This window comes from Chrysemys picta, chromosome 4 (genome assembly GCF_011386835.1).
Source record: "Chrysemys picta bellii isolate R12L10 chromosome 4, ASM1138683v2, whole genome shotgun sequence".
NCBI lineage: Eukaryota > Metazoa > Chordata > Testudines > Emydidae > Chrysemys > Chrysemys picta.
The window spans coordinates 67,470,288-67,482,532 of record NC_088794.1 but is presented as its reverse complement, the minus strand read 5'-3'; positions in this window follow the sequence as shown (position 1 = coordinate 67,482,532).

The window sequence follows — 12,245 nt, the reverse complement described above, 5'->3', positions numbered from 1 at the left end:
GCTCACCGGAGAATCTGAGCCCTTGAGGATTGTTTCCTGTCTATAAAGTGAGAATAACACTTACCTCCCATCCTGCCACTCTTACCCATTTAGAGAGGGTGACTATTTAAATTTTTTTGGCCCAAAAATGTCCTTTTTCTAAAAAGAAAATGTTCATGAAACATTTTAAATTGTCCATTTTTCAGACAAAATTCTAAAAACATTTTCTGTTCTTTTTTTTGTTTATGGGTTGTCAGATTTCTCTCCCCCCCCCTCCAGTGGCAAAAGGAAAAAAGTGTGCCTGGGGAGGGGGAGAATAAAGCCTAAACACTTTAAAAAGAATCACATAAATGAAAAATCTTTCCTTTGTGAAACTTGTGGAACAAAAATATTTCACAATTTTTGAGTTTTGTGTGTGAAAACTCTACCACTTTTCAATGAGCTCTACACTCATGTCAAGCAGTTCCTTACTCTGCAAGTAGTCCCACTTTACTCTTCAGGCATAAGGGAATAAAGCCCTTAACATCTGCACTGTGTTCTGAAGTTCAACAGTATTGTAATATATTTTTTGTACTGCAGTGAATCTTTCATTTGCAATACCGGGAGAATTATTCATCTGAAAAATGTCAACAAAATATTTCTAGCAAAAGCAAAATAAAGCATACCCAACTTTTGACTCTTTATTTTAGATACTACTTTAATTTCTCCTTTTCTACACTTTCACGTTCCTTCCTTCTGCCCTTTCTTCATCTTCTTTCCTCTTACCAAACCATTTTAGTTCCTTCTTCCAACATTATTCCAGGGCCATCTCTCCCCTTTCCTCCTCAGCTCAGCAATCTACCTCAGATCATCTTGTCCCTTCCACCCAACTCAGTAATTTTCTAATCTGACTACCCTGACAATGGTTCTGATACTATTCCCTAAATTCTTACTACTCATCTCAGCAACATAGCATGAGTTCCCTCCATATTTCATCAGCACTCCCCCCTCCAATAGCATTGTGCTAGATCCAGTCCCCATTCTTCCCTTGCACCCACATCAACAACCCACTCAGTCTCCCGCCTCTCCTTGTTGTTTTTAAGCAGGCAACTGTTTTTCTTTTCCTCTCAAAGTAAAATAGCAGAAACTTTTGTGTTCGTTGTAATGATGGTTTGTGGAGATAAGGGGGTTGCATAGTAAGGTTTTTTTCAACAATTAAAGTGTATAGATACAATTTAGCAGTTGGCTTGTTAAGTAGCTGAAATTTGTACCCACAGGCTTTGAAAAGCTGCTGCAAAAATGGTTATTTAAGACCAAAGTCTTGCTGTAACAGACTAAGAATTCTGAGGTGCATTTTTGGAAGTAAATCATGAAGCAGCAAACAATGGGCCTACAGACAAGGAGGAAAGAGGGACAGAGACAATGAGTTGATAAGTCAGGTGAGGGAAATAAGAGGTTGGCATTACTTGGGATGACCCACTGAACAAATCCTTGAGGGGGACCCTGATCACTTTCCTGAAACTATCAGAAAGCAGAATAAATCTGCCTCTGTGCAAATGAGATCTCTAGGATTTAGAGTCCAATGTATAAAAAATGTGCCTGCGAAGCACTTGCCAGGAGGTCTCTGAGAAGGCATTAGTGAGAGTTTTGAAGCCATGGAAAATTAAAGAAAAAATTACAAAAATCTGGATATGGGATTTTTTTTTCTTCCCCTACCACAAACCCACTTCCTGGACTCTGCTAAAATTCAGCTTTAAAAAAGCTATTTCATTTGTATTTGGTGGGAGTCTGTAATCAAAAGACAGACAAATTAAAGACGAAGCAAAGGAGTAAAAATATAAAGCAATCTACACTTTGATAATAGGCATAACAGTCCTCAAAAGTAGAATTGTCTGATAAAGACAGGACAGGATACTGTGGGGCCTATACTACACGAAAATTGCTCTGCATGGCAGGTTTTTTTCTCATTGTTTGTCAACAAACATGAGACATTATGGAATATGTGTTATACAGACATCACACCAACAATATAATGCTCCAGATTTATTTTGCATCGTCTATTGATTTTGCTGGTTGGTGTAATGAAAGATGCATAGATTTAATAGCTGCTGTCAGAATAATGCAAATTCTTAATGTTCTTCAATTTTGTAGCTTCACGAAAGGTGCTAGATAGACAGCTCCAAAAAGCCTCTATGCACAGATGATGGTTTTGGGTTGTGAACACCTGCCTCTAAAACCATTGCCAATTTCACACAGGCCAACAAACAGACATCATATAGAAACAACTTTCAGGAGCAAATCTCCTGGTCCAGCTGATCTGTGTTCAGCACAGCATGGAGGGAGGTGGGAAAAGTGATTGAACTTGTAGGCCATCTACTGTTCCCTTTTATCCTAAGCCTGATGGGGGACTATTTTGATCCCAGGTTTTTCAGCTGGCTGGGGAATTGCAGAATAGCCTGGCCCACACTCATACCCCGGAGAATGGAGCAAGGGGGTTAGGTGGTGTAGACCTGGCTATGATTACTGTAAGTCAGTTTTAGTTCCCTTTTCAGCACTAGAGCAGCCCAAACGGAACTTAAAACTTGCACCGAGGATTAGGATTTTGGTCTCTACAGATCTAGGCTGGAATAGAGCCAGCAATTTAACAGATGAAGTTCCATAATTCCCTTTCCAATCCAATTCACACTGGACCACTCTGTGAGATTTTTTTTAGCAGGGCTTTAAAGTAGATTATATAGAGCTCTAACAACAATAGGAAATGCAATTTGTCCAAAAGTTGCTGTATAGAATCTGAAGGGCCATTTGAGTCACGTGCCACCAAGAACGTCATTAGCACTTTATTTCCAATTTCAAGATGAGATACAACTGTGCAATTAAGTTAAATGGAGACCATTTTAAGCCTGGGGAGTGGGAGGGGAGGAGGAGAAGGAAAGGGATAAAGTCCAGTATATTTGTAATAATGAAACAAGTTGTAGTTTAAAAAAAATTCCCTCAGAAATATGGTCAATCAAGTGTACATTATAGACACTTTTAGCATGGCTCTTTCCAATCACACAATCGTATTCTCGAACATGAGTATGGGAAGGGACCAGAGGATAACAAAAACATACACATCTTGAACACCAAGAAAAAAAGCTACAACTTACAAACAATTGAAGTAGATCTGGAAATCATGTAAAGAAAAATTAATAGCCCACGAGAGAGAAGCTTGACCCTAGTTCAAAACTTTGTAAGGTGTGTGAAGATCTAAACTCGGATCCAAAACTGAAATTAAGACACATTTGAAGTCTTGCATAAAATGGTTAAATTGAAGAAACTCCATATATAGAGAGCTCTGTTGGAAGAATGAAAAACTGTCTGAGATAAGGAGAATTCAGAGAGAGAGAGAGAGAGAGATCAATGTCAATGCATATTTTTAAATCTTTTCGATATGATAAGGGAAAGGATGTCAAAGATCAGCAAGGACACTGATGCTTTCAAGAAAAATCAGCGAGAAGAACAATAACTTGAAGACAATAACCATGCAGCAGAAGAAAAGGGAAAACATGACTTCAGTACTGGACAAAATTGGGGAAAGTACATGACAATGTATTTTAAAAAGAAAAAAGACAGAAGTAATCTTTGTAGGATGTGAATGAGAAATGCATTTAGCAGTATCCACTGCAATAATCCTGTTTGCTTTCATCCTCACTCACTTACTCACCTTTATCTCCATATAATATCAATCATGTATGCGTTTATATTTCACTGTCCAGGTTTTAATGACTACTCCATCTTTCCATTGGTTCTTCTTTCCACCTCACTCTGTATATTGCAATTGGCCCTATATTAGATGCCAAATCCTTCTGGACAATAGCTTGCTCTTCATTCCTGCAAAGAATTGTGATAGAACCATTAAGTCTTTGCTTCAGCTGGCTTCCCTGGTTTCAGATAAAATATTAGCCATGCCAAGCATAAATCCTTATCAGATCTCAGTTATTTTCCTCATAGTGAACATTTCTTTTTTCATCCTTGCAATGACAATTTTTAGTCTTCAAACTATTGTTTCTGAATTCTTTACTGTTTATGTTCAGGTATCTTAGGGTTTCTTCAGGGTTTATAGGTTTCACAAAAGTGATTAATGCCAGTCTAAAAGGAGACACAAACTCTCTAGTAACACACTCATTATTATTCAAAGTTTCAGAAGCCCTTCTACAGGGAGGAACTGAAGGGTCTTGTAAAAACTAACTACAACAGTTTGAAACCCACTGTCTGGTCTGCATGAAATTCCAACATTTCAAAACATATTTTGTTTCAACTTATCAGAATGACATATTGCAGTTTTTTGTGTGGATCATTTCCACACAATAAATTGAAACAAATATTTCATTCTGATAAGAGTCAACCTTATCAAAATATCTCATTTCATTTTTTTTTTCAAAATGAAATTTCTTTGAAATAGACATATTCCATCCTAACTTCTTTGATTGTGACTAATCAGTTTTTTCAGGCAGGAGAACAGCTTGTGAGAAAATTGTCAATTGCTTCCAACTGTCACCTTGTAATGAACTTAATCTCTTTACTCTCCTGATGGCAATTAAATGTCACTCCACTATTCATATATATTATAGTTGTGAATGATTTTATGTGAATGGTTCCAACTCCTCTCCCTCCCCAGTATTTCCAGCATTATTTCTATAGCATCAATTGCTTTTTATCACTTAAATTGTGTGCAAAGGCTTGTATTTTTCAGAAATAGATTCACTGAGTCAGATTCTGATCAGTGACCCCCAAAAGCTATCCTTAGATTCCAGTGGAGTTACTCAGATTTACACTAAAGCAAGATTGAAATCTGTCCCTCTTTTCTACTCCAGATTTTTAGAACTGATTAATTACTCAGGCATTTCTCTGATCACAAGTCCAGAAATCCCCACTGTCTAGTCACTGATGCTTTTGTGACAGTGGAGCTCTCTAGTAACACTGACAATAAAATGACTGGTTTGTAGTTCTTCAGATCGCTTGTATTTATGGGATAATACCCCTGTTGCATGTACTGCTTTGATGGAAAATTATTTCCTTCATGTATGTGGCAAATAGTTTCTATACTCATTCTATACCTTCTGATGAATAGTTAATGCACATCATCTTTTTAGGATTTTGGCTCATCCTGTGCATTTAGGAGGCCCTTCTGCAACTTTTGTTGAAAACTTCAGAGGAAGAGACAGCTGCTATCAGCAGCTACATCATGTATTACAATTTGACTTGAAAGAAATGTACAATTTTCATAATGTTTAGTCTTATTTTTGTGTCGAACTAAGTCATCTTTACTCCTGTCTTTCTCTGCACAAGGTGTTCAAACTGTTATGCTCAATTTGTCTTGAGAGGGTTTTGTGGATCTTTCTTATGGTGTTGCAGAGATTTAAAATGAATAGGGGTGGTCCATGCTGAAAATATCTAATGTACACTTAACTGGCTATGTTCTTAAATCCCCCCCCCTTTTTTTTTTTCTTTTAAAGGATAACTTACTTCTAAACAATAAATGGTAAAGATTTTACATACCTATTCCTGCGTGGAATCAATTGATATTGGAGACAAAAATGACATGATAACCAAAAGGAAAAAATCTTCAAAAGTTGGTACCAGAAAGTTAGTAGCTAATCAGTGAAAAAGCAGGATGGCAAAAGAAAAAAAGTACTTTTAACGTAGTTCTGATGTAGAGCCACTAATCTGAGAGATGGAAGGGATTGGAGGACTCATCATTGCTATTACCAGTGGAAAACCAGCACTTGTAACAATAAAGCATGGTGACACAAAAACTGCCTATCCTTTTTCTTTTTCAGTGTTCTAGAGTAATTTATATATTTTATGTACTTTTGTATAGCCATACAATTTGAAACTTATTAAACCAACTCTCAAAAGATAGAAATAGACTTTTATTTGAAAAAAAAAGCAGCAGACAGAGGAGTAAAAGACCAAGGAGAATGACAAAATAATAAGTAATTCTATAAGCATTGTCAGCATTCACTATTAGCAACCAGATTATTATTAGCAGCCCTTGAAAACATCCACACTGTAGCACTTTGGCAACACCTAGTGGCAAAAGGTAACAAAAGATTACATATGCTTTGGAGATATATTTTGTTCTGAATGAACTGTTGTTCTGCCAATGCTCTTCTTGCAAGAGCCTCAATGTTTTGTTTTAGTTTTTAATAATTTTTTTTTCTTATTTATGAAATTAACCAACTTTGTTTTATCCTTTATTCTTTCTAGCAGTTGAGGCACTGTCATGTAGATCAGCCTAGTAATGAAGACAAGAAATTGCACTTCTTCCATGTGGTAATAGTAGAACAGTGAAAGCAGTGGCATGGCTACAGTTGGATCTTAAGGTCTCTTATCCAGTCCAGAGCAGAGGGAGTAGGTCATGTGAATGGTTCCAGAATGAGCATAAGTTGGGCAATCGTCCATGATGTGTCTGACAGTTTACATTATGCCACAGTTGCCGTTCAGCGATTCCCTCACTTTTCATCTATGGAGTAAGTATGCGCATCTTCCATGTTGGGTTCAGATACAATTTAGAGCTGGCTATATGGAACATGGGGAAGAGAAGCTCAGCACTTGCACAACTGGGTCTTCAATTAGATTTTTGTTTAGTATTTTGGCAGCCATTCAGGCTTCAGACCATCCTCTGAAACATCCGCAATGAGGGTTGTGGCGCGAGACTAGAAGGTATTCCTGATTTTAGTCCATGACCAGGGGGATGTTCTAGGTCATAGTAGAGCAATAGTGTGGTATTTACCATGATCTTTATGTACTCCCTAATTGTCGCAGCATCTCATGAGATATTTGATGGCACAATGTTAGCCAATATTGATAGCCATGGAAGTGGCATTGATGTGAGGGTGCTGCTAATTATATGAAGAGTGGCAATTATTTTGGTGTCCACTAAAATGGTGTGTAGGCTCCCGCTCCATATTGAGTCACAGTATTCCATTGTGGAATGGACTACGGCTAGTGTCAACATTCGGAGTGTACAGACGTCAATTCCCCAAGATGTTCCTGCTAGCTTCTGTATGATGTTGACCCTAGCCTTTGTTTTCCTTTCTGGTTTGTTCAAGGTGGTGATGGAAGCTGAGCATGCAGACCAGGGTTATTCCCGTGTACCATGGATTATGATCACGTGTCAATGGTGGCCTGCAGAAATTGATGTTTAATGTAATCTTGGCCTGGCTATTGTTCAAATGGAAAGCTGAGACCACTGTTTTTGAGGCATTTGGCTTTAACCACCATGCCTTGAAATAGGTTTCTAGTGTTTTTAGGTTCTGTTCTAGAACCTTTTCTGAGGTTTCAAATGAGAAAGCCTGAGTAACTAGTGTGATGTCATCTGCATACATGAACTTGTGGGAAGATGTTGGTGGAATATCACTGCTACATAGGTTGAAAAGTACTGGAGCTAGACCGGCCCTTTGAGAGGCTGTTATTCAGCCTTTGCTGGCTGCTGACAGTCTCACCGAGCTACACCATGAATCTGTGGTTGCTCAGCATTTCCACGGTTAGCCCAGTTGTAGGGCAACAGAGCATGGCTATTGCAAGTATCAATAGAAGTCCTTTTCACCATACTGTATCATATGCGGAACTAAGACTGATAAATGCTGTTGCTGTTTTAAGCATTGGTAGCCAGCTTCTGTATAGGTGGCCAATGCAAGGACTTAGTCACAACAGTTTCTGCCTATTCTGAAGTTAGCTTGTTCTTTGGGGACCAGCTCCTCCAACAATGGCTTCATTCTACAAAGTAGAAGCTGCTCCAGTAGCTTATAGCAGCCACTAAAAAGTGCTAGAGGTTGATAACCTTTCGCATTGGCTGCCTCTTTGCCTGGGTTGAGAATGTCTATAATTTTTGCTCCTTTCCATTCTTTCAGTATTCTCCCTGAGGGGTGTATGTTTGTAAAGAGAGTAGCTAGCCATTTCCTCGCTCTTGGACACAAATGCTTTAAGAACTCAGGGAATATGACATCAAGGCCTGCTGCTTTCCCAGGTTTTATTTGGGTGATCTCACTGTCCACCTCCTCCACTTAGTAGAGCACAGAAAATTGGGGAAAGGGTTGGTATTGTTTGAGGGCATTATAGAGTTCTTTATGGACTTTACGCCTGGTGCTTTTGTCAACTGGGACTTTTGAGTTGTCAATTAGTTGTCTGACTGACTATGGCATCTGGGCTCACCTGCATGAGTTTGTAAGCTATAGGCGCTGCTCCACCAAGGGCACAGAGGAGACACCAGGCCTTTGGGCTTGACTTTGTCAATTCAAGGACCAACACAGTGAAATTGCACTGAGAATTTAAAATCTAAATAATGTTGTACGGGCGAAATTCTCCCCTGCACAGAGGGCTGACACCAGGATTATGTAGCACTTAAATCAAAATTAAGCCCTATTTTAAGGATTTAAAATGGAACCTAAGTGGTGCACAGAGGTGAATTTTACCTTAACAACAAAACCATCATGGTTAAAATCGCTCATGACCTATGTGACCTAAAAAAGTTTAGTAAATTATGAATAAACTTATTCCTAGAGATACAGAGGTTTCATAGAATATAGAATAATCTTTTGTACACTCGATGTATCAGAGATGAGAAGCATAGCATAAAACAGAGCTTTGAAGAAAATGAGTGCATAACTCAGTGAACAGACAAGACCTCTTAATTAAAATAGGTTCTGTGGTGAGAGCAGGCTAAACAATCTTGCCCTTATTTAAACCCGTCTACAGTAAATAAATTCATACCGTTGTAATTACATCAATGTTGTCACACCATTGAAAATCCCTAACAAAGACAAACCATCCAGGTTCAATGTGGAATATACTCTTATAACTTAATCCAGTAACATACCAAAAGAGGCTGTACTTATGTAAGACCTGCTTTGTGTATCTACATTAGCTGTTTACAATGGTGGAACTACATTGATGTAGCTACACAGGGGCTCATTTCTTTATTGTAGATTTCAGTAGCTCTCAATTCACTTTCATTATACTAAAATGTTAGAGTTATAGGTATGTAATTCCTCATTATCTGCTGTGTAGCTACCTACATCTTCCCATCTCTTTTGCATTCAACTGCTGTAGTGAAGTAGTGTAAATACAGCAATATTTATCAGTTATTAAAATTCAAACTTTCCGAATTGGCTATTAATGTGAGGTTTCTGAATGGCTAACTTTAGACACTTAAGGTGGGATTTTCAAAAGTACGTAAGGGAGTTTGATGTCCTACTCCCATTGAAACTCAGTGGCACCTGGGCTTCTAACTGCCATGGATGACTGAAAACACTAGCTCTGAAAACTCTGGGGTTCAGCATGTCTGAAAATCAGTCCCTACACATCTAAAGTTGGTCATAAAAAAACCCAAAACCAACCAACCAAACAAAAAACCCCTGAACTGCTCAATACAGCTTCCGAGGGTATTACCTTTCCTGTGGGCTCCCTTCTGCACCAGACCACCCTTGACAGGGGGCTCTGAAGGGAGTGGCTGTTCAGCACTTAGTAAAGCTCTACCAAATCTGTACTCTATCAGGGAAGGGAGAACTGCAGGAAAGAATATAGAAGCACTGGTTTTATCCCTGTATCTCAGGCAGTCTATGAATGCTGAGGGGCCCAAAACACCCATTCATTTTTTGGGGAGGTGAGATGGAAAATGATTGGGCCTGTGATGAAATGATTGGGGGAAAACTCCACAAGGGGACAATCTAGTGTTCATTTACTAAATTTTTTTTTGACATTCTCAGAAACACCCATCTTACTAAAAAATACAAATATTAGTATCTGTGGTCCCCTAGTCACAGATTTAAGGTTTTTTTTTTTTTTTTTGCAGGGGAGGGGGGGACGGGGGACTGACTTTGTTCTGTTTGTACAGTGCACAGGACAACGGGGTCCAGGTCCATGACTAGGACTCTTAGGTGCTACCACAACAAAATAATATATCACTAGCCTTAGCCTTTTATCCACCACTTGAACTAGGTGAAAGGCTCAGCAACTTACTACCAGCCCCCAGCCATCCCATCTCCTACACAGAATAGATTTTATTCAGACCATACTACTGTACTGCTCATGCAGAGGAGAACCTGAACTATGATTAGATAAGAACTACACACAGGTGGTTTTGCTTACCATTTAGAGTACACAAGTTAAGGGTTTTTACCAGTGGTTCTCAAACTTCATTGCATCGTGATCCCCTTCTGCCAACAAAAACTACTACACAACCCCAGCAGGTTGGGAACGAAGACCAAGCCCACCCAAGTCCCATGCCCCAGACACGTAGGGATGGTGGGGGGAGCACAAAGCTGAAGCCCAAGGGCTTCTGCCCTGGGCGGGAAGCATATAACCTTAGCCATGGGCGATGGGGCTTGCGCTTGGGTTTGAGACCTGGGCAATGGGGCTTGGGCTTCAGACTTGCTGGGGCCTAGGGCCAAAACCAGCCTTGGCGACCCCATTCAAAGGGGGTCCCAACCCACAGTTTGAGAACCCCGGCTCTATATTGTTCAGCAAATTCATTCCCCTCTCCCCAGTCTAATTCATCAAGTGGAAGATGCTGGAACCAAGACATAGAAGAACCTATGGCGGAGAGCTAAGGTTACGTATAAAGGTGACACAATGGACAAAAACATCCAGAGTTAGCATGTAATTTAACAGAGAGAAAATTATGGTCCTCACACCTTTCAGCCAGATGCCTTCCACTTTATCAAACTGAACTTGCTAGTTTGAGGAGAAAGCGAACACTAGGAAAGTTAGTGTAAACAAAGGAGAGAATTAACACACACAAAAAATTAAAATAATTTTTCAGCATTCTACTGGTTGCAGTCATTTCACTACAAAGTGAGATTTTGTGAAACTAGGAGTATGAAAGTCCAGTAATATTGAGAAAAAAAATCAGCTTTGCTTCTGCTTTTATATTAATACCCCAGATTTGTCTACATGGCAAACATTTACAGCTATAGCTATGCAGGTATATAAAGGTGTATGTATAAAGGGCTTTTTGGAAGACACTGCCCAGTGGAGCACTTTATTTTTGGAGTTCATAGCCCATGTTTGCTGACCTTCAGGGTAAGTTGCAAAGCCCATACATATTCCCCTTCCACCTTTTTTTTTCGGGGGGGAGGGGGGGTGTCGTGGGATTGCGGGGGCGGGGAGATTTGTGAGAATTTGGCCAGTAGGGAGGGAAAAGGACTATTGCAGGGCTTAGGTTTTGTTTACATTTTGCTGCTCATCAAAGTACTGTGTTTAGGAAATAGGGTGCAGGAAGGGGTGGAGTCAAATATTTAAACTGTATATTTTTCAAGATTGTCAAGGGCATGCAGACCCTAGGATGGGTGCTGTTTTACAGTAGTATAAATCAAAATAACTTTAAAATATGTTTATGATCAATTCAGACAGCCTTTCATTGGACTGCTAAATAAATTATCATGAGTGTGCAGTAGCAGACATCATTTAACAGCAGGTTCAGAAGTGCCAGTGATTATTTTATTGTAAAATACACTGCTTACCTTTGATACATGCATCAGTATGCCCGAGGGACATAGTACAGAAATCCACGATGTTCCTCCATCCAATGGATGGGTCACAGGGACTATGATTCTAAAACCCAGGCTTCCTGAATTCAGCACTCCTCATTCTACCTCAAACTGTAGCATCTCATGCCCATGCGGTATTTGTGGCATGGGTTGAATTAAGATTTTTTTTAAAAGTTCAAATCTTAAACATAACTCGGGCAAAAATAAGTATTTTCGTTAAACACTGTAGAGGTCCCTTGTCCTTTCATTTTAAATAAATATTAACTATACAACTTTGGTCCATTAAGTATTTTAAAGATCTCCAAATTTGTAAGTGTGGGGTGTGAGCATCTGACAAATCTTGGAATTGGGAGAGAATTACACCAATACTCAATCAGGCCAGCCAACCCAAGATGGATAGTGAATGACATTGATTGAATTCTGCTTAGTTAGGAGTTAAACAAAAATTCTACTTAATAAGGGTGCATTCTGCAAAGCTACACAACAGGATAAGGGTATTGCAATCTAAGGGGTGCACTGTATTTTGTGGTTATATTCTCAAATTTAATGTGCACAAATTTAGGTTTTTACAGAGAAATATATCTGTTATGGGTCTAATGCAATCTCCCCTGAAGTCAGTGGGCCTTGAATCAGGTGCTGTGTGTTTTGTACAGCTAATTGTTTTTGTTTTTTGTTTTGTTTATTAAAGGTGGGGTATGGTCACATTTAGAAATCTCATGGTTTATGAATATGGATCATATTTGGGAATGTAATTTT